The following is a 20,267-nucleotide window of genomic DNA, read 5'->3' on the forward strand; positions in this document are numbered from 1 at the left end:
CTTAAACACGTGGCTGCTGCAATTAAATGTGGGAACACTGAATTTCTGAGGCGGAGTAATCCTGATCTTTAATCTATATAAAGACACTCCTTGCCCCTTCAGCTCACTCTTGCAGCTTTCTGCTTTCTCCCTTTGTGACGCTTTTTCGTTTTTCACTTCCTCCGTCTTTCCCACATGTGTCTTTTGCTAGCAGCAAATGCTTGAGGCAGAAGAATAAGCCCCGTTCCTCAAAAATAAGTGCCGGTGCTCAGCAGCGGAAATAACAAGCACAAATTAGGCACTGTGTTGAATAGGTAATTAAAGATCAACACCCCCAAAGTGAGAATTTTGTAGGCATGAACAAACACCCCACCCAGTTTCACTATACTCATTTGGATCTTTCATCTAATGAAAAATCAATTTGAACAGTAGTATTGTTGTTGGAGCACTCACAGAAATCAGCAAGTTTCATAGATATCCATAAAATATTTCTGATCTGCAAACAATTCAAATATATACAAAAAATATAAGAGGAATCTATCATGTGTAGATTTCTGACACAGTAGGACACTATTGGAACCTATTTAGGATCTGTGTGAAGATTGAATTAATCCACTCCCTTGGAAAGAAAGTGATTGCATCAATTTCAACCAATTTCAAAGGCTGGTGAGAGAATATCTAGCACCCTGGTTTTAACACATTATATAGTGTGAATACCTTTGATAGCAATCTTTCTTAAATATCATAATTATATTTGAGATGGCTAATGGCGTCCCTTGAGCAGCAGAGCTTTTGAACAGAAACCAACCCATTTTTTTCATCATTGCTTCTGAAATGTCCCTAAGTAATTAAAACTCTTTCAACCATCCCAAGATGTTCTTCGTGATGGCATTTGAGATTGTCTTCTCTGTGATTTCACCATACATTGGGTATTTCAGAGTGAAGTGGATATTTACGTTTAGGGCACAAACACCATTTGCTAAGGGTGCCTGATTTATTTTTATTACATGTTAGTATTGAAAGAGCCCCACTTCTCACCGTAACAAGCAGCCTCCTTTCACAGAGGTTTGTTAGAGTCACTTGATATGACTGGACCTCTTGTGAGGTATTGAAAAGTTAATTCATCTTTCTGGACCCCAGAGTGGTGGCAGAATTCTCTCAGTCTGCTATCCATGCCGGCTCACTATTCTTGCACCCTAGTTATTATCTTTGATAACCATCTCTCTTTCACTGCTTTCATTAGCACTCTGATTTCCACCTGCTTACATCCACTGAGCATCCTCAGAAAAATCCTGCCTTTCCTGCTCAATCGCTCTAGGAAACTGTTGGTGTAGGGCTTACATCTCACTTTACACAAGAATTCCAATTAGTGATGTACACCTGGCGTGCCTGACACTAGGCAGATGTTTACCAAATTGTCATGCAACGCAGCAAGGCAAGTTGCTGTTCTATGCTGCAATGCAAGGGGAAAGCAAGAATGCGTCTTATCTGCTATGATATGACTCACTCCTGCTCTCTACCTGTGCTGGTGCCCTGAGTGCTGCTTTGTGCAAACACAGGCACCCTTGATCCATAGTGCAAGGATGTCTGTGTTACAGACAGTGTTGCTTTTGTGCAGGAAGTGGCACCATCAAACACAAAGAGACAACCCAAAGAGGCATTTTCCTCTGTCTGTATGTACTGTAGCATGCAGCACTCATAGAAAAAGGAACTAACATGGAGCAATTAAACTATTTCTACTCTTTGCACCTCTGTTGGGAAGTTGTGCCATTTTGATGCAATCCTTGGTTTACTGAAGTTAGTAAATCTGGGATTGTATCAAACTGCCCATGCTCAATCAATTGAACACTTTCCCAACTCAAAGTAATGCTAGGATTTACTTTGGTGACTTAAGTAAACCTTGCTTAAGTCATTGCATTGTTTTGCATCGCCTTGGTTGACACAAGGGCATCAAAAATGCTTAGTAAATATGAACCATTGTCTCATCAAGCTTTCACACATTTCTGCCCATCTGACCGAGGTCGTTTGGCTTTCAGTTATATGCACTGGGCACGTTCAAAGCTTTCTGCCATTGACACAAAGCCTTGCATCATTCATCTGCGTGAAAGCGATATCGTTAATCTCATTTCACAAACCACGTTGTCTTCTGCACTCCTGTTCCTTGAATTTCCTCCCCGACTTGATGTTCAGAAATTCTTGCGTGGTGGCCAATATTTTGTGGTGGTGAAGGCCATCCTCTATCCCATCCATCTAAAAAAAAGTCTTATGCATTTTCAAAGTTATTAGAGACTATTCTGTGCTCTGAGGCTTAGCACCAGGAAAACCAATTCCATAGTAATCATGCTCTTTATACTATTTGAAATCAATCAATCCATCAGTCAATCAGCCTATATCTCTATTTTTCTCCACACCATACTTTGTCTTTATTTCCTTTCTCACACTTTCTATTTATCTTTCACTTATTTATTATTTCAATCATCTTCATCTTAATCTTTCTCTCTCTAACCCAGTTCGCATCTTTTGACACAACTGCCTCCTGTTTCACTTCTCCATTCTTCCATTCGATTGGTTGAAAGGTGAGATTTCTGTGCTAAATATTGTAGAGAAATTTGGAAGCCTTATCTCTTCTTAAAGATTTCCAAAAGCCTTCACATATTTTTCTCCAGAATGTATGTGAACTGTTTTGTGATGCACTCCTGTTTCTCCCGATTGCTTTGCCCTTTTTCACCACAATTTTATAATACTTTTTAGCCTTCCATGTGTGCTAGATCTTCCTTGAAACATATGCAGTCCTCATCGAGCCTTTATGTCCTCATGGTATCTGTTTTCCTAGGAGGCCTGGGCTATTCCTGCATGGGATTGTTGAAATTAAAGTTGCTAATGAATTTAAGCGATTCCAGTTTCCTTGCTGAACTGTGGTACTCTGTATTGCAGTAGCCAGTGTAAATAGTGTGGTAGAATGTAAGTATGTCATCTGTATTCAGAGCCTCCATGGGTTCTAAAGAGAATGTTAGGATTTGAATGAGTGGACTTTGGGTGGACTGGAGAGGGCTCCTGAGATGTTTCTCCTGGAAGACTTTTCTGATTAAACTTCTCTCATTGATCGTGACAACCTTTCATTACAAAGAGAGTTCACACTTTAACACTGGCAATTAGGAAACAACATAGGAAGAAGTGGAGCAGAGATAGGAAGGAAACATCTCAACTCCTCTTGGTTGTTTACATGAGCTGGGACTTCTACAGACATTTCTCCATGTGCAGCCGGTTTGTTTTGCGCATGTGCTGGATTTTGCACTGTAAACTTTACTTCAAGGCATTTAACTATATCTGTGATACACCCGCTCGAGCGCAGGCCACAATCATCAAAAATATCTTTTGCACAACGTTACCGAAACGTAGTCCACAATCCGTTGAAATTCCAAGCTGCGCGATGAGCAGTCTCGGGCTCACCCTCTGAGTGCATCTCTCACGCTCACTCTCCATGTCTCTGCGTGCGAAGCGAGGTGGAGCCCAACCCACCTCAGAAAGGCACTTAGGAAGGTGCTGCTTTGGTGGCTATCTTGAAACATTGAGATAGATCACTATCTGTGGTCTGTGTGCGAAGCAAGGTTGAGCCCAACTCACCATAGGAAGGCACGCACAACCACGCTGCACTGGTGGCCGTCTTGATAAATTGGGATATTTTTCATGTTAAATACCAGAAAACTCAGCAAACTTTACAGCAGTAATCATTTCAGATTACGTTTCAACAGCTTGTCAACACATTAAACTCAGCATCTTCGGCGACAGGCACGCCTGCGTATATTACAAGAACAGTGACAACCTCTCTTCATTACAGTGAAATGCACACTATATTTTAGCATGTCAAGAAATATCTTCTTCAAGTAAGCCTGCCTGACCCAAAGCTTGGTGTTCTTTAGATACATGCACGCTCTACTACAGCTCCTCTCGTCTACAACAGTGACACACACACACTATATTCAAGTGTATCTTGCTAAAGCAAATAACTACTCAGTAATATGCACACTCAATATACATACAATTTTTTATAGTTAAAAAGGTCAAATAACAAGTATATTTCAGTTTTATAGTATAATCGGTCAGTAAATGCTGTGATCAGAGAAACATTGGGTATATCTTCATCATGCAGAATGGCACTGCGCCTCCTTTCTTTTTATCAAGCCCTGGAGAATCACCAATGAAATGGAAAAAATTGAAAAAGGTCTTTGAGAGGTATGCCAGAGTTTGTGGTACTTCATTAAGCGCAGAAAGAAGAACAGCACTATTGCTTTACTGTCGTGGCTTAGAAGGTCCGAAAGTTTTAAATCTTTTTCTTGAAGTGCCAGACAGTGAGGCAATTGATGTCAATGAGTATGAGACTTGCATACGGAAGGTAGACATACATTACTCACCAAAAGTAAGCACCGTACTTGAGCGCTATAATTTTGGGAAAAAAGTACAAAATTATGAGAGTCCATAGAAAATTATGTAACAGATCTTAGGTGCTTAGCATCTTCATGTAAGTTAGGATCCTTGTTAGATGAAAGAATCGGGGATCAATTCATGTTGGGGTGCAATATCGAGAAAGTTTGCGATGAGATCAGGTTGAAAGATGAGCCTACTCTACATGAGGTCTTTCCAGTGGCCAAGAAGATTGACCACTTGATAAAGTGTGTTGAGGTTATGAAGAAGGACATTATCAAAGACTTTCATGTTGTCAAGGTAGAGAGAAGGACAAAGGAACCTAAGTTTACTCATTATACATACAAACAAAGAAGAATGGATATGAAGTGTTATAGGTGTGATAAAGTAGGCCACTTTGCTAATGACAAAACATGGCCTGCTCTCAATGGAGTATGTTCATATTGTAAGAAAAATATACATTTTTCTGTGGCTTGCAGAATGAGAAAGACCAAACAAAAAGTAAACAAAGTGGATACCAATGACTGTGAAGATAGAGAGGATGTTGACTTTGGATGTGGTCAAGTAGTACTACAAGTAAGAAAAAAGTGTGATGCAGGTCCCCTAGACTGAACAGAGGTTGAGGGCAAGAGACCCAAAGTACTGTTTGACTCTGGAGCAAAAATTACAATTATTGCAAATAGTTTCTATGACAACAAACTTAAAAGGAAACTGAAACCACTTAAACCTGAAATTAAACCTTGTGTCTACGGAGGAGAACCCATTCAACTACATGAGTATTTTGTAGGTTTCATTGAAGATGAGCATCGTTACACTTCAGGGAAAGTCTATGTCTCAAAGAGAGATAATAGTATAATAAGTTGGATACACCAAAGTGAGTTAGGAGTAATGCTGAATCCAAATAGCTCTCCACCTATTATTTTGAAGAAAAATTACAAGGTGAATAAAGTTATGAGTCAGGAGAATGATGAAAAATGTTTGCAGAAGGAATTGATGAATGAATTTTCGCTGGGGTTCAGAGAAGGGCTAAGCTGTATGAAAGGGTACAGTCATAAAATCAGTCTAGTCCCTGGTGCACAACCATATTGTAGCAAAGTTTGTGGTGTTCCAATAGCTGTAAAAGAAGAGAAGCCCAATGAATTGGAGAAGCTAAAAAATCAAGGAATTATTGAAGAAGTGGAAGGTACATTGTTGTGATCAGAAAATTTAGTGGGTCTGTCAGACTGTGTGTTTGATCTGAGACAATTGAACAAATGCATCATAGTTTATAGGTATCCACTCCCCAACATTTGACAATTACTGATAAGGAGAGGAGGTGCAGACAATTTCAGTACCTTTGATCACACCTCAGCATACCATGAAAGTGAGTTGGAGAAGTCATCTACAGACCTATGATTTTATTTCACCTTTTCTGACTTTCAGATATGGTAATCTACCCTTCGTGGTTAGTCTCTGCAGCTTCAGTCTTTTAACGTGCAATGGAAACATTACTACATGGTATGGTAAGGATGAGATGAACACAATGCCAGGGTGGTAAATGTGTTGAGTAAGATGTGCGAAAATAATCTCACAATCAAGATGGAAAAATGCAAATTTGGCACGAAAACAATTGACTACCTTTGTCACACGATAATGGGTGATGGGGTAGTTCCTAAAGCTAATCTAGTTAATACCATTAAAAATATGGTTCCCCCACCACTAAAGAAGAACTAATGCAGTTCCTAGGGATGGCGGCATACTATACTATGTTTGTAAAAAAAAACATGCAGAAATCACTTGATGAGATATTTTTTGAAGAAAGGGATTGAGTATAAGTGGGATTATAGATGTGAGCAAGATTTTGTTAAACATAAATTAAACTAGCTCAGGCCCCAAAGCTTAAGAATTTTGATCCAAAGAAAGCATAAACGATAACCACTGATCCCAGTCTCAAAGGACAAGGAGCATTACTGCAACAAGGGGGTTTTGAAGCTGAAAATACCATTATGTTCCCATCTAGGAGCTTGAATGGTGTAGAGACAAGATACTCTGCCATAGAGAGGGAGGCTTTAGGAGTACATTGGGTCATTAGGAAGTTAAAAAAGTTTTTGTGGGGATACTCCTTTGTAGTAAAGACAGATCCCAAGCCCTTATGTTAGGTCTTCAAGTTGAAAGGTATTGAGTCTGTATCTGAAAGAATCACAAAATGGGTGGTAAGTTTAAAAGCGTATGGGGGTCATTCTGACCCTGGCGGTAATTACCGCCAGGGCGGAGGTTGGCGGTAGCACCGCCAACAGGCTGGCGGTGCTCCGCCGGGCATTCTGACCGCGGCAGTACAGCCGTGGCCAGAAGCGGAAAGCCGGCAGTGTACCGCCGACTTTCCGCTGCCCATGGGAATCCGCCATGGCGGCGCAGCTTGCTTGATTTCTACATCATGTCAGATTCATTTATCAGACCTCCAGTTTGCATTCCAGAGCATGGCTCCTTTTAACCCTTACTTTGGAGTCAAGGTCGCAGGCACTATTCACTTACTGTGTTTCTGGAGCCAGATCCTCTATATTTCCTTGGATCTTCAGTTGGGGAGCATTATGATCACTCTACAGATTACATGTCAATCCAACTGTTTCGCATTGTAACCAGTTGACTGCCCTTATCAGAATGTAATCAATTGCTGTTGAAATCACCACCAAGTGTTGCAAGTTGTAATCTGTTGATCGTCCTTTTCATACAGCTTCCAGGCTGAAATCAGGTCTTCAGACACATACCTTTTGCATCAATTTGTGTGAATGATGTCCTATAGATGGAATGCTTAACACAATCAGTGCAAGAGTTGATCCAGAGTCATTCGCCCAGTAGCCCATCTTGCTATTAAAATTCCCACATATGAGGATAAAGGATTTTGACTGATTGTTTCATGGCCTTTTAAATGGCATTCAGAAGGCTCTTAGCAGTGCGCTAATACATTTATTATCCTCAGTATGGACTTTGTACATTAACATCACAAATATGAATTGAAAAATTGGGTCACAGTCCATATATGTTGTGGAACCAGGTCTACATGTTTTTTTGAAAACTCCATCTGATCGTTTTGCCATCTGCATCAACTCCTTCATGGTTTGGTCTCTATTATTTGAACTATATATTCATTTCTTTTTACCGTTCCACCTCTGAGTTTATCTGTTAGCCATCTAACCATTTTGTTCATTAGTGAATTTCTTTCTTCTTTTGACATAGTTCTCAGAATTTTGTAGATGGCCATATTTCTATCATGATTTATCAATTTCTTTAAAATAGCACCTTTTTCTAAAGGTTTATGGGATAAATCAGTTATCAGTTCTTTTAGGTTCATTCCAGGTTTGTTGTGTTTCGGGGTCCATTGTGTGGTGGCAACTGCATCCAATATTGAGGAAGCCAATATGGGGGTGTTTTCTTGGTGTAAATAAAACATCTGTTAAGGAAGAATGGTTCTTCTTGAGTTATCCTTATAGTCGTAGCCTAAGTATAAACACAGCATTAATGGATAACTTGTCAACAATTGTCTCAAATTTTTAAAATCCTTTCGGCAATTTCCATTGTAACTACTGGTTTATCACTCCCAAGTATAAACTTTAGAGAGAAATAGAAAATTAACTCCATTAAAGTCCAACCTAGAGGATAGACTCCTGCCTCCTGCAGTGTCTCCAGCTCCGCCGCTCCTCCCCTAGTGCCCAGCACCTCAACCGGAGCAGCGCAGCACGCAGTCATGGCCCGGAGCCTGTGAGAGCCGAAGGAGGCGCTGCGGGCCAGAGGAGCATCGGAGCCCAGGAGCAGCCTCAGGTGCCACCGCTGCTGCCGAGGACGCAGCAAGGTTGGGTCGTGGCAGACAGCAGGGCACCCCCACCCTGCCCCCAGGGTGGCCAAGCTGAGGCTGCTCGAGAGAGAGGGGATGCTGCTGTGGACACACAGTTAGTGCTGCCCCATGCCTGAGCACCGCCCCCGGATAGGACAGCTCTTTTTGGTGGTTTTTGCTTCTCTGGAGCTGTGGATTCTGGCTTAGTTGTTTCTCCTAAAGGTGCCCAGAACCGAGATTTTCCCTGTGGAGAGTGCTTGGACTGGAGGAGGTGGATGCCCAGCAGAAATGCTGCACTTAAACATCTAAGGACATGGTGATAGACTTTAACAGCAAAAGGGCGTGATAAGATTTAAATATTGACGCTTTGGATTAATCGGGGACTCAAAGTCCCAGGAGGCCCCAGGTCAGGGGACAGCACCAGAAGGAGACGAGGGGAGAGCACTCATAAGCGCATTGGGTCTCCCGAGTGCGGGAAGCATGCGGCCCGTGCCCAGGCAAAGCCAAGGGTGGGCTCTTCTGTGGCCGTCCATGGCCGTTAGAGGCCGGGCTGTGCCACCCCTCTTGGCTTTAAGGTAGGGTTTGAATGTTTTGTCATCCTGACTGTTAAATTGTTATTGAAGACATTGCCACCTTTAATATAGACTACAAGATGGGGACGCACAAAGCTCGAGGGGGCCCTGTGGTGGATGCTGCTTTACCTAAAATTCCCAAATCACATAAAACCTCCAACAGATCCTCTCACTGTGTTACCAATGAAAAAATGCCAAAAAAAGTCTCTCTCTTTATTCTTCAAGCCCAGACCGCCTAAAAAGGGAGCAACAGTTTGTAACACAGATGCTCCCATAGTACTGTCAACGCCAGGGGATCATGATGAAGCCATCGCACAGTTTAGGAGATCAAGTCCTCTACAAAAAACAGATGCAGTGCCCTATACAGAAGTATAGTTGTGCATGAAGTACCTTGCTCAAAACGGTATTCCTTACTGGGGGACCTTGACCACTCTCCTGGAAAAGGGTATTTTGACTTAAATTTGGAAACATCTAGCCATCCGGAAAGAAATAGTCAACCTTATTATTGGTCTGAAAAAAGAGGGTAAAGGAATTAAAACAATTGATGACAGAGGTACTCATTCTACTTTGGCCAGCAACAAAGGAAAGGGATGAGGAGAGTCCTCATGGAAAATTCTGAAACTCATCTTGCCTATCCTTATAGAGCAGAGCAATGTACCTGGTGTGGGCCCCTTTAAGGTAGCTGACAGGGCAAGAGCACCCTTGGGTAGTAGCAAAAACGATTCCAGAGTAAACAGACAAAGCAGCCCCTCTTCACAGCCCTGCTTTTGTTTGGAGGGGGCACGGAATTCTATTGATGCGCAGCCTCCTGTCAAAAAATATAATATTGGTTATCCCATTTACATATATAAGGTTCCCACATAACCACCAAACACCCGGGAGGATAGCCTGTCATTAAAAAACAAAGGGCCAGATGTAACAAAAAAGGCATTTGCGATTCGGAAATAGTGATTTTTAAGAAATCGCTATTTCTGATTTGCAAAATGCAATGTTTCATATTTGCGATTCGGTAATAGCGATTTCTTAAAAACCGCAAATACAATTACCGAATCGCAAATTGCAATATCTGCCCCATTCGCACCTATGGGCCTGTAGGCCCATAATTGCGAACATTTTGCATTTCCCAAATTGCAAATTCCTAACTGGAATTCGCAAATTTGGGAAATGCAAACCCCAGGGTGCTGGGGGCCTAAGGCTCCCTCTGCTGCACCCCAAGACGTTTTGTAAGGACATGTAAAATGCACACATGCCAAAGGGGCATGTGTGCGTTACCTGTCAATTTTAAAAATGCATTTTTAATGCATTTTTAAAATTTGCACATGGTTACCACCAAGTTCAACTTGGTGGTAATAGCGATTCCTTAATGCCCAATTCGCATTAAGGAATTGCTTGTTACATGTGGTTTAGAAATCGCAAATAAGGATTCCTTATTTGCGATTTCTTATTTAGAGAATCGCAATTTGCGATTCTCTAAATGAGGTCGCAATTTTAAGGAATCGCTATTTTAGTGAGTCCTTAAAATTGCACTGCGAATGCCTTTCTTACATTCAGAAAGGTGATTTTGCATTTGCAAACGGACGATTTTTGCAATTCGCACCTTTTGCGAATGCAAATTTCTTTGATACATCTGGCCCAAAGTTATCCATCGATAAGACATGTCAGACAATGCAGCTCCATTATACATCCTGATATTATTTCGGTCAAGCAATGGGACACCATTAAGCTAATATTATCCAGCCCTGATTTGGTAAAAGGTCTGGTATCCATGGAGGCCTGTAATCCACTACGCAATGGCTCAAACATTGTCTTTATAAACTCTAGGCCCGAACGATGCATTCTAGACAAGGGGGTACCTACCACCCAAGACAAGGGAGTACCTATTATGGGAACTGTGGAGCAAGCATCACCTCCAAGGGCTCGCTCCGCAGGCACTGCAATGAGGGAGCACGCAAACCAGGTTAAGAAATAGAGATCGACAAGAAAAATGTGAGAAGATGATCTCTCAGACATTGACTGACTGTGGAAAGCAGCAGCCCCCCCGACTGTCAATCCCCTGCCTGAGGGTGGTAATTCCAAAATGAGATCAAAAGGGTACCCTGAACTGAATACTTTAAGGGGGCATGAACAAGCTGGGAGTCCCAGTGTGGCAGATGACACCAGAAGACTGGACATAACAACAAGCACCAAGGTCTTATGTAACATGCACATGGGAACTAGGTGCTTGCAACCTGCATTAATCACATGGAATGTAGGGGGCATACGGAATAAGACTGATGATGCAGAATGGGGTTTGTTTATCGACAGCTTCAGTATATGTCTAATCCAGGAAACATGGGCCACTGCAAATGTCCACAGGCAAGGGGGCAAGTCCTTCATCTGCAGGGAGGGCAGGAGGGGGCCTCATCACATGGATAAAAAATTCCCAGGTGGACGCAATGAAGGAAATTCATGTCGACTCAGCTGACATACTGGAAGTCTCAATTAGGTTAAAACAGGGACCCCTGCTTCCGTGTGTGATAGAGCGTTCCGACCTAATAATTTACCTGTATCTGGACGCTCTTAGGTCGATGAATCTTTTGACCAAGTGGGGCTCTCTTCACCCGAGAGAAATCAATTTAATCAAATCAATAATCAATAGCGAACATAAGCAATACCTTGATCAACATAACACTTCACAATTAATCCAGAATACATTTCGGCGAACCATGACCTTTCGGTCATGAATAACCATACCAGTTTATTCAAAGTTAATGCATTTATTTCCCTATATTAACAAAGCTAGCACAATGTAAATGTGTCTCAACACCAAATGATATATGTAAATGAACATTAATAGCTGTCCATAACGGCGAAAAAGATGCAATCTATGCAGCATTTGAATAACAATACCTTCGATGATAGCAATGCAAATCACTAAAACTATAATCTGTAATGAGCTAATTGCACACATTGGTCAGCATAACAAGATCTCAAATTGCATCGTGCAACAAATGAATCCTCATCTAACCTCAAATTAGCATCTGCATGTGGGATTTCATGCAAAAACAATTTAGCAACATTAATTTGGAAAACTCCTAACTAGGGCTCTTATCAAAAATCAGCAGTTGGTTACCTAAAAAGAAAACACAATGCAATTTTACATATTTCCTTTCATATTTACCAAATTCAATCAGCATTCAAGGAAGTCTTCGTCTCACAGGTACCGGTTTCGATCAGCATGGGACGGGGCAAAGGGGCAGGGTGGACGGGGCAATTGCCTCACAGCGGCAAGATAAAAGGACAACTACTACTTCATGCAAAGGGACGAATCAAAGTTAAAGTCTCTAGGGCGAGAATTTCTTAAAGTCTCTTTCTCTCGACTAGAGAAAGCATCAAAGTTTCTTTCAAAATGGCGTCGCAGCAAGATGGGCCATAATAGCTGCAATGTCCTGCAAAATGGCGGGTAATGGCTGCAATGTCTCGTAATGGCTGGTAACGGCAATAATGGCTGGCAATAGCTGGTAGCGAATAATGGCTACTTTCTCCTTGTGCACCTGGTTTAAATAGACAACAGTTCAAATCCAGTAGGGTCTTCCATTGGAGGGTTCATAGGTTGGCTTCAAATTGTCCAATCAAAAACTACAGTTCACAAGCTTCTACCTAGGCATACATTATCCTTGGAGTCGGGAACGTAAGTTGCAACATATTTTACCAATTAACTCACTTTCAGAGCTTCCATTGTCTGCACCTGCAGATTGACCTTGGAGCAAAGAAGAAGATGCCAGGCTGGCACGAAACCTTAAAGATAAGCATGTGAATGATCTCACTGGAAAAGTACAGCTTCAAGCAAGAATACACGTTTATTAGCACGTTGGAAAAACACGAGCATCTAAACCGTGAGACAAGGCAACTAGGCCGAAGCCTCCACTAAAGTTATGCTAAGCTAAACATTTCTAACAAGCAAATCATGGCACACGTTCACGATTATGTCAGACTAGTACAATTCTAATACATCACGTTATATAAAGCACGATTATAAATATTGGCGAACTACTCTGAGGGCACATTTGTCCCCGTACAATCTTTATTACTTCGGTTAAAGTCACACTTGATTATTGCAGTACTACGTTTATGCGCTAATAAATGTAAAACCTTCATTTCTGCGTCATCAATCCCTCCTCTGATGACTACTTGTCATCACACAAAACCATGCCCACAAATTTTATTCCATTAAAATTCTGTCAGTTCTCTTTGCCTTTTGGTTCCCCTTGTTCTTGCTTTGTATTCTTCTGCCATTCTTTTCATAATTTTCTCTTCCTTCCTTCTTTTAATTCTTGCCATGATCATTAATATTCCCCTTTTTATTCCCCAAATTCCAAATATGCAAATCAGTACTATTAATATTCCCTGTATTATTTTTAATAATATTCCATTCCAAATGCCACCAAGCCAATTTCCCACTGAAGCAATTCCCTTTCCAACCTTCTCCCAAACTCCTGGTTCTTTCAATTCCTTCAAGTCTGCACTCTCTTTCGTTAAGTTAGAAAGCATTGTTTTAATCTTCACACTGTTGTCGGGTATAAACGTACAACAGTGGCGCGCACCAAGCATTTTGCAAACGCCGCCATCCTTTGCTAAAAGAATGTCTAAGGCAAGCCTGTTTTGAAGAGTCATAGCTCTTTCCGCTGCAAGTTCAGCATCCATCAGGATTATAGCACCTGAAAACTTTGTCAACATGTTATCCACTATAGTAGACAACTTTCTTATTTTGATGGAATTCAACACAACTCCCAATGAAGGAATCATGGCTCCAAATATATCTCCTACCACAGCAGCTGCGGTCTCTCTTTTCTGGATACGATGAGATCCAGATGTCTTTGGAATCACCGATAGGTCATCCAGTTGATAAACCTTTGGGAACACTATACCCAAATAACATCTCCCCCACCATCCCTTTGGAAGACGATAATAGGCATTATGCCCACAAATGTAATATACACCCGGTATGACAGGGTCAAGTCGTTCAGCATGAATGTCCATTTGGCCTTAAAGATAAACGTATGTTTACACTCACTCGCTCCCACGAAAATGTTGTCATAATAAGATTCACCACGATATATACAAAATTTCCCTACATGCCAAGCATCTAAAGCTATTCTCCCTTGTGTTCTTATTGCGGCAAAAGCATAATTATCTACTGAAGTCCTCTTATGTAGCTCTTTTTCTAATTTCGCATTCATTTGTGCCCGTCTATCATCTGTGCGATCTAAAAAGCTTATTTCTACTGCAGAGAGGGAGCAGGTAAGGTTCTCCCTATGAGAGTGAGCTGTTTCAAAAGGTTGCATTGGCTCGAAAAATTCCCTCATTATTTTAGCATCCCAATCTTTAGCAATCTGACTTAGCTGCGTGATTATAGGAACATATGCAAAGGTAACATCATAATTTGAGTAAAAATACTGTATGTTGGTTTGACTAAAATCTAGAAGTTACTATACTACATGTAATCCCATATGTAAGAGGCATGTGGTGATAAGTCACCCCTTCCGTTACCGATGTCGGTATCTGTGTACACACATAACAATCTTTCGCATCCATAGTCTCAACATATTCTGTTAGTAAGCGATAGAAAACATTATACGAAAGTTCCTTCTTATCATGCAAGTGTCTCTCATCTAATTCTAGTCTTTTCAATGCGGTTAGTTCAGTGACAGTAACAGGAACAGAAATAGAAGCATCAATTTTCTCATTCTCACCCTTACCACGCGTTGCAAGCACTATTGCCATTATTATTAGTACACATGCAATTACCAAGCCTATACACGCATATTTACAATATTTCACTCTACTGTTTTGTGTCATGATCTGTATAGAATCAGAGAGATAGAAGCACTTATAAAAGAAACGATTTAGCAATTAGTTACAAGCTGAACGAGCGCAATGTTCACAGTTTTCTTCAAAAGCCCAGTCACTTATCGGTTAGCAGCATTTGTCTCAATTCGGCAATTGTCTCAATTCGGCAATAACTCAATTCGGCAATAACTCAGTCTTTTTTTTTTTTTTCAAAGTTCAATCAATAACTCAGTCTTTTATCAGTTCAACGTGGTCTCAAATCGAGTTTAAGAGTCAATCAGGTTATCAAAGTCTTATCAAGTTAGCAAATGTCTCATCTGGTTTAGCAATGTCTCAGCTGGTTGTATCACGTTAGATTATAGCAAGCAATGTCATTTATCAGTTTTTCAATCAACAGTGTCCATAAAACTTTTCTTTTCTATTGGTATCTCTTCTTCTTCGTTCTCGAGGCTAAGAGATACAAATTCGTCAGTCCAATCGTCATTGACTACATATGCCCATTCTGGACCGGAATATCTCCTGTTTGGTATCCTTTTCCTTTTCAATTTCGCCTCTCTCTTTAATTCTGCCTCACTGGTACTTTCCTCTTTGGCCAAGTCTTTTCCTCCACTTGACGTTGGTACCACGACAGACACCTCTTTTCTTTTCTCTTTCACTCTTGGCCCTTCACTGTCATTCAACTTTTCTCTCGTTCTTAGTTTCACTGGTGATATACTTGGCTTTCTTTTTACACTGTGTCCACTCGATGGACCTGCGATCTCTTCTGATGAAGTTTGAACAGTTTTGTTCTGTTCTTCCTTGTCCCCTCTTTCTGGGGAGTCAATCAGGTTTTCCTTTTCTTTCTCTGTACCGTCTGCTTCTGGGAAAGCCCTCCTCTGATCAGGCTCTCCTGCTTTTTCACCTCCTTCGAGCCCTTCGTCACCGTTACTTTCGTCAGGCTCTTTGTCACTTTCAGATGCTTCAGGCTCTTTGTCACCCTCAGCTGCTTCAGGCTCTTTGTTGCCTTCAGCTGCTTCGTCGCTGTCTGAGGTTTCACCTTGGTCTTCCCCAAGTGAATCTGTTGCTTCGTCCTCAGAGAATATTTCTCTCTCCTCTAGTTCTGCCTGTTCGCTTCTAGTTCCGTTTTGCTCTGTCTCAGCGCTCGTCACTTTGTTATCAGGAACTGGCAGTTTCAGCGCTTCAACTTCCTCATCTGTGGGACACAACACTTTCTTTGTATGACTGGCGTGAATCCAGTTGGGAACTCCCGCACACTTCACAGCGGTAGTGGTCGTCAGGATCACTTGGAAAGGGCCTTTCCAACGGGCTTCCAGACACGACTTCCTCACGTGCTTCTTTACCACGACCCAGTCACCTGCTTTCAGTGTGTGTCCTGGACCTTGGATCGGTGGCAAGGTGGTTGCTTCCACCTGGTGAGAGAAAGAGCGAACCACGTCAGCCAGACCTTTGCAGTAGTCTAACACCATATCATCTGTAATATTCAAAAGCGCGTTTGCGGGAACTGCAGGAAGTCTCATGGCCCTGCCCATGAGAATCTCGTGCGGGGACAATCCAGTCTTTCTGTCAGGGGTGTTTCTCATTGACATTAACACCAAAGGCAATGCGTCAGGCCATTTCAAATTTGTCGATGCACATATTTTCGCCATTCTTGATTTCAGTGTACCATTCATTTGTTCCACCAGTCCTGAGGCTTCTGAGCGATAGCTACAATGCAGTTTTTGCTCAATGTTCAGCGCTGCGCAAAGTAACTTTATCACCTCGTTATTGAAGTGACTTCCTCTATCTGATTCTAAAGAGATCGGGAATCCGAAACGTGGTATCAACTCCCTCAACAACAATTTTGCAACTGTAAGACTGTCATTTCTACGTGTAGGGTATGCCTCAATCCAGTGACTAAAAATGCACACAATCACCAACACATACTTCAGACCTCCATGCACAGGCATCTCAATAAAGTCCATCTGCATTCTGCTGAACGGGCCGCTCGCCCTGCCAATGTGGCTCGCGTTCACAACTGTTCCTTTTCCTGGGTTCATCTGCTGACATATGACACATCGATGGCAAACTGCTTCTGCAGCTTGACGAAATCTGGGGTTAAACCAATCAGTTTTGAACAATCTTATCATGGCATCTCTCCCTAGGTGAGCCTGCCCATGATAGAACCGCGCTAGCTGCGATAAGAGACAATTTGGTAAAACAAATTTTCCCTCATTTGAAACCCATAACTCATCTGGTCTCTTTGTACATTGTGACTTAATCCAGGAAACTCTTTCATCTTCCCCGACGCTATTCTGTAATGCTTTTAGTTCATCTATTGTATCCACGACCTTCAAGGCAAATGCTTCAGCTGGTTCGAGCTCTGGCTCACTTATCGAATTCCATTCATCCCTAAGCAGTATACAGTTCAAGGCACAAAATCTTGCGACTTGATCCGCATATGCATTTCCCAGGGAAACATAGTCCTGTCCTTTCGCATGAGCACTACACTTTACCACGGCAATTTCGGCTGGCATTTGAATGGCGTGTAACAATTCCCTTATTCTCTCCCCGTTTTTCACTGGGGACCCTGAAGAAGTCAGGAAACCTCTCTGTGACCATAATTGCCCAAAGTCGTGCACTATTCCAAACCCATACTGACTATCAGTGTAAATGGTAACCTTCATCAATGTAGACAGTTGGCATGCTCTTGTAAGGGTTACAAGCTCTGTGCGGAATAGACTCCTTGGAGCCAGGATGCTTCCAAGACACCTGTTACAGTACATACAGCATATCCTGCTTTCAATATTCCCAATGCATCTCTTAAACATGACCCATCAACAAAAACAATTTGGTCATTTTCATCAAGCTTAGTATCCTTAATGTCAGGTCGGGGTTTTGTGCAAAATTCAGTCACCTGAAGGCAGTCATGCTCGACGTCCTCAGCGTTCTCAATTTCAGCATTTTCACCGGGAAGTAAGGTTGCTGGATTCAAGATAGTGCACCTTTTCAGCTGCACATTCGGTGAGCCCAGAATTATTGTTTCATACCTTGTGAGTCTTGCTCCAGTCATGTGTTGCGTTCGGGAGCGGGTCAAAAGTATCTCAACTGAGTGAGGGACCATGACTGTTAATGGGTGTCCCATCACTATTCCTTCACTCTGAGTGAGGCTGATACCAACTGCTGCTACGGCGCGCAAACACCCTGGGAGTGCTGCTGCGACCGGATCCAAAGTAGCTGAAAAATACGCTACTGGTCTGTTTATGCCACCATGGGCTTGGGTCAAGACAGACAAAGAACATGCAACACGTTCATGACAAAACAATGTGAAAGGCTTTGTGTAATCAGGCATACCTAAAGCTGGAGCCCTACACATGCATTCTTTCAATTCAATAAAAGCATCCATCTCATCTCCCTTCAGCTCAATTTCATCCAAGGCATCCTTCTGGGTCAGTTTCAGTAAAGGCTTTGCTAGAGTCGAGAAGTTGGGAATCCACTGGCGACAGTAGCTCACCATCCCCAAAAACTTCCTCACCTCCCTCCTTGTCTTTGGTGGACTCATTTGAAGTACACTTGTTATTCTTTCCTTCATTATTCTCCGTGACCCTTTCTCTATTTGATGACCCAAGTATTTCACATTCTTCTGACAGAACTGCAACTTTGAAGGAGACACCTTGTGTCCATTCCTTCCCAAATGGTTCAGTAGAGCAATGGTGTCGGCTGTGCAGCCACTTTCTGTCTTAGATGCAATCAGTAAGTCATCAATGTACTGTACTAGGGTTGACTCGAATGGCAATTCTAACGCTTCCAAGTCTTTCTTTAGAATCTGATTGAAAATTGACGGTGACTCAGAAAACCCTTGAGGAATTCGACACCAACTGTAAACTCTGTCTAAGAATTTGAAACAAAAGAGAAATTGGCTGTCCTCATGAAGAGGCACCGAAAAGAATGCTTGTGACAAGTCGATGACTGAGAACCACTCGGCATCGCAAGGGACTTGAAACATTATCACAGCTGGATTCGGTACTACAGGGCAGCATTTAACTATGATGTCATTTATTTTCCTCAAGTCCTGCACTAGCTGGACCTTTCCACTCGGCTTTATCAGTCACATGATTGGTGAATTACATGGACTGCTTAACACTTCTTTCAGCACTCCCTGTTTTACAAATTCGTCAATGAGTTGTGCGACTTTCATGAGGGTGTCTTGTGCCATGTGGTATTGTGGGGTCTGGGGAAAGATTACATTGGGTTTTACGGTCACTTTCACTGGTTCCACTCCTTTCACCAATCCCACCTCTTTTCCTGTCATATCCCACACTTCCTTTCCGACTGTTTCCCGTAATTCAGCTGGAATATCTTCTTCAGTTATCATCGGAAAAAGGTTAATCAGAGGATATTCTTCATCGACAGTTTCCATCTCATCCCCCTCTACACTGTCCTCTTCTTCCCCATCACTGCTCGTCTGAATTCTAATTCCATAGTTCGAACACATAATCGAACATCCCAACTTGCACAATAGGTCTCTCCCTAACAGTGCTATCGGGCTTGAGTCACATACCACAAATTTATGTAACCCTTGATAGTTACCAATGCTGACTGGTACCGGATCTGTGATTGGGTTCGTCAGCTGCCTGTTTGCTACTCCCACCACTTGAACTGTTCTCCCTGAGAGTGGCAAATTTGGTACTTCAATGCTCCTAACAGTTGAACGTGTGGCTCCTGTGTCAACCAAGAATGAAACACTATGACCCATAACTTTTCCCTCCACATACGGACCCTTTTGATCAACTTCCAAGGATGCTGCAAGCACACAATTTCCCTCCTCATCTGAACTTTCACTCTCCCATACGTTGTTTATTCCATTCTCACTGTGTAATGGGAACTGTTGGACTGTGCCATTTGTATTCATCACCTGACTCGAGACCTGTGGAGGAACCATCACTTGCTGCTGACTCATTGGTGCCAAAGGTATTTGCATTTGCTGATTAGGTACCATGGGAAACTGCTGTTGCATTGGCTGCATTTGCGTTATCTGCGTACGGGGCATCTGCGTCTGCTGCGGCTGCATGGGCTGTAATCCCTGCAGCTGATTTATGGTCTGAAAATGTGGGTTTGGACCTCTCATTTTCGGTCCCCTCATTGTCTGGAATGCATTGACATCATTGTTCTGCTGACCAACACCTGCACCTTCCTGCACCATCATCGGGCACTCGCGTTTCCAATGACCGACGATTCCACACACATGACACGGCATCACCCTTTTCATTGCCTGCACACCATTCGGAATCGTAACAGTGTTCAAATCCGGACCATTACTCCCAAAGCCTCCTCTACCTCTGCCTCTCGCCTGTGGCTGAAACACCATATTTCCCTGCGGCTGCGGCTGCGGTATCTGCTGTTGGAACCCTTGCAACCCTTGCAACCCCGTCTGAGCTGCTTTAAGTTGCATCATCATCACTTTCTCCTTCAACCTTTTCTGTTTCACTTCAATTTCGTCGCTACAGTATTTCGCATAATTCAACACCTCATCAATAGGTTTCGACTGCCAACAAATCAAATGCGTCTTTATCATCTGACTTATCTCTGGTCTCAGCCCTTCCACAAATCTAAACACAAAATGAAGCATGTCCTTCGCCTCTATCGTTTCCGTGCCACTGTAGTTCTTGAACGCCTTCAAC

Source organism: Pleurodeles waltl, chromosome 3_1 (assembly GCF_031143425.1).
Source record: "Pleurodeles waltl isolate 20211129_DDA chromosome 3_1, aPleWal1.hap1.20221129, whole genome shotgun sequence".
Taxonomy (NCBI): Eukaryota; Metazoa; Chordata; class Amphibia; order Caudata; family Salamandridae; genus Pleurodeles; species Pleurodeles waltl.